Raw genomic sequence first — 4,297 nt, forward strand, 5'->3', positions numbered from 1 at the left:
TCGTGGGCCTCACTTTCTCACATGGAAGAGTTGTGATTATAGCAGTTTTTGATTTATGGGTGAATCTCATGAACACTTCTGGGTCATATATATTTCACCCCAAAGTCAAAAGAAAATATATTTTGCATAAAGGAAATATTGTCATAATGCAACGTCTTAATGGTTTAAAATAGGCATCAATATATTTTGCATTTTGTGTGAAATATACTACCGTTCAAAAGTTTGGGGTGAGATTTTCTTTTTATAATTTCTTGATAAACGTCTCATGCTCATCAAGGCTGCATTTATTTGATCAAAAATATTAAAAACAAGTGTGATATTTGAATATATTTATTCCTGCTAATTTTCAGCATCATTACTCCAGTCTTCAGTGTCACATGATCCTTCAGAAATCATTCTAATATGATGATTTGCTGCTCAAGAAACATTTATCAATGTTAAAAAAAAAAGTTAATATTTTTGTGTAAACCGTGATACATTTTTTTTCAAGATTCTTTGATGTATATAAAGTTCAAAAGAATCTTTTGTAGCATTATAAATGTCTTTACTGTCACTTTTGATCAATTTAATGCATTCCTTTCCTACTGAATAAAAGTATTTGTTTTTACTGACCCTAAACTTTTGAATGGTAGTGTATTTAGTTTTTAGTATTTAGTTAAAATTGCCAATTGCTAGTTGGCTGACAAATCTGTGTAGTGAGTCATCAGTATGTTTGGTTCTCATTAATATTTGCATCAGTAATCAAACACGTATTTAGTAAAATGACTTTAGAGGAGATGATGACATTGAGGTGTCATGTTGTGAATCTTCAGCAGATGGCGACAAACATCTGAGTCCCTACAGCACAGAAACTGCATCAAATTTATCGATGCTCAAGTTCACAGCCTTAACAGCTGGTGTGATTTATCAACTGATTGAACAGTGTTTGTCAGATAAATCAATAAAGCTCTTTTGAAGCTGACGTCTTACAAGCCCAGATTTTGACAGCCGTCACGCCGCTTACTTTCGTGTCCTGGTCAGTGGTCAAGCAGAATCAGATGGATCTGTGAGAGGGACTTTGCGTTCATTTTGTCTTCTGGGAATAAGCAATGTGAAAAATTAAGGCAAGATGTAGCAATCAAATACCTTTAATTAGACATGATTTCTACAAGTAAATATTTTACAGTCTGCAGCATTTCACTGTTATTTCTAATGACAAATAGAACGCATTGAAACCAAAGACTATAGAATGAAACGGGATTTCTGAGCAAACGTGTCCGATGATGACTACAGCTTCCATGCGTTCTTCATGGTGATGAAATACTCGTTGCTGTCAATAGAAGCACTGATATGGAAGCCCTTTTCTTTTCCGCCACAGTTGAAAAAAAATATAATTCTGTAAGTCATAATAATGAGAAACTTTCTCATAATTATGACTTAGTATCTCATTATATTGAGAAAGTTTCTCATAATAATGACTTAGTTTATTACGGAAGAGGATTAGGGCCAAGCAATAATAAAAAAAATGAAACCATCTCGAGATTAAAGTTGTTAAATTTCGAGAAAAAAACTTGTTAAATTTCGAGAAAAAAGTCGAAATAAAATGTTGAGAATAAACTCGTTAAATTACGAGAAAAAACTCGTTAAATTTCGAGAAAAAAGTCGAGATAAAATGTTGAGAATAAACTCATTAAATACGAGAAAAAAGTCGTTAAATTACGTTTATTCTCAACATTTTATCTCAACTTTTTTCTCGAAATTTAATGACATTTTTCTTGTAATTTAATGACTTTTTTCTCGTAATTTAATGACTTATTCTCAACATTTTATCTCGACTTTTTTTCTCGAAATTTAACGAGTTTTTTTCTCGTAATTTAACGAGTTTATTCTCAACATTTTATCTCGACTTTTTTCTCGAAATTTAATGAGTTTTTTTCTCGTAATTTAACGTTTATTCTCAACATTTTATCTCGACTTTTTTCTCGAAATTTAACGGCATTTTTCTCGTAATTTAATGACTTTTTTTCTCGTAATTTAATTACTTTATTCTCAACATTTTATCTCGACTTTTTTCTCGAAATTTAACAAGTTTTTTTCTCGTAATTTAATTACTTTATTCTCAACATTTTATCTCGACTTTTTTCTCGAAATTTAACAAGTTTTTTTCTCGTAATTTAACGAGTTTATTCTCAACATTTTATCTTGTCTTTTTTCTCGAAATTTAACGATTTTTTTCTCGTAATTTAATGAGTTTATTCTCAACATTTTATCTTGACTTTTTTCTCGAAATTTAACGAGTTTTTTTCTCGTAATTTAACAAGTTTATTCTCAACATTTTATCTCGACTTTTTTCTCGAAATTTAACGGCATTTTTCTCGTAATTTAATGACTTTTTTTCTCGTAATTTAATTACTTTATTCTCAACATTTTATCTCGACTTTTTTCCTCGAAATTTAACGAGTTTTTTTCTCGTAATTTAACGAGTTTATTCTCAACATTTTATCTCGACTTTTTTCTCAAAATTTAACGATTTTTTTCTCGTAATTTAATGAGTTTATTCTCAACATTTTATCTTGACTTTTTTCTTGAAATTTAACACGTTTTTTCTCGTAATTTAACGAGTTTATTCTCAACATTTTACCTCGACTTTTTTCTCAAAATTTAACGAGTTTTTTTCTCGTAATTTAACAAGTTTATTCTCAACATTTTATCTCGACTTTTTTCTCAAAATTTAACGGCATTTTTCTCGTAATTTAATGACTTTTTTTCTTGTAATTTAATTACTTTATTCTCAACATTTTATCTCGACTTTTTTCTCGAAATTTAACGAGTTTTTTCTCGTAATTTAACGAGTTTATTCTCAACATTTTATTTTGACCTTTTTCTCGAAATTTAACGATTTTTTTCTCGAAATTTAACAACTTTAATCTCGAGACGCTGTCCTTTTCCGTATCTTCCGTAGTTTCTCATAATAACGAGAAACTTTCTCGTAATAATGAGAAACATCTACGCATGCGCAAAGCAGCGGAGGAGCAGTGACACACTAGCGACATCCGCTGGTCAAATGCGAGAACTCCGCAACCATGGCACGTTCTGCAAAAGTGTAATCTATAATATCATATAACATTATTGATAAATTATCAGTAGCCTATATCAGACGGGATATAGTCGTTTATTCATTTGTAACATTCATTTGTATTTTTGTGTATGAACAAGCAGAAACAGAGTGGTGATCCATGGATTTCAAACAGATAGAGGAATGATAAGACATGAGTCATAAACATCTTAAAAGGTGTTTTCTGTAGGAATATCGCTGGAATGAAGGTTTATGACTGGGCAAGTGCTTTAGGACCCGGTTTATATTAGAAAAGCTTTCCAGCGCCTATGTCAGGGGCGGAGCCAGACATTGTTAACATTCGGGGCTTAGCCCAAATCTATACTTTTCCAATGACATTTTAATTTTCTGCTAACAGCTTTACTGACATGAAAGAAGCTTTTTTTATAGTATTCTTGAGTAAAGTTCATAAAATGTACATGATTTGGCACTTTAATTTGTAAAAGTTTGTTAGGTATACCTCCTCTAGGGGGGTCCGGGGGCATGCTCCCCCGTAAGAAAATTTAGTACATTTTAAGGTTAAATGTATCAATCTGGGGCACTTTGGAAGCTCAAAATTAAGAGCTTCAACCCATGTACAGTGTGCAAATTGACCAAAGAAACAGCATTGTACCTCGACATGAAAGAGGGTTTAGTTCTTTTTAGTCTGTAGTATCATCTTTTTAGTTGTGATATAGTGTCTACATCGTTTTAGGTGTTTTAGGATGCCAAACAATTATTACAATGAAATAATAATATAATAATGTTTTAGGCCTATATAATTATTCATATGACTAATATCCATATATTGTAAAAAAAAAAAAAAAAAAGCTCTCTAAATAAATTTCACTTTTTATTAGAAATGATAAGACTTTTGTACTAATTTCTAAGATAGGCCTAAATCCTTGAGCTTTTATTTTGATCACCAGATCACCAGCTGATCGCGTGAGCAAATGTGTGCACTTGCAGCGCATGACTGTATATATACCAGTCTATGATATATACTTAATCACTGTATTTTGCTGTTTTATAAAGGCACAAAGCCATATCACGGTTTCGATTTTACTTCGTTGCCAAAATACAACGTTAGAGACCATTTACATGTTTTAAATTTTCGGTTCATTATGAAACGGTGGCACCGGGTCATTAAAGGGAAACACTGAATGAACGTTTAGCTGACAAATGTGCCAAAGTTGTCATATATCAGCTGTTCATATCATAACA

This window comes from Megalobrama amblycephala, linkage group LG17 (genome assembly GCF_018812025.1).
Source record: "Megalobrama amblycephala isolate DHTTF-2021 linkage group LG17, ASM1881202v1, whole genome shotgun sequence".
Taxonomy (NCBI): Eukaryota; Metazoa; Chordata; class Actinopteri; order Cypriniformes; family Xenocyprididae; genus Megalobrama; species Megalobrama amblycephala.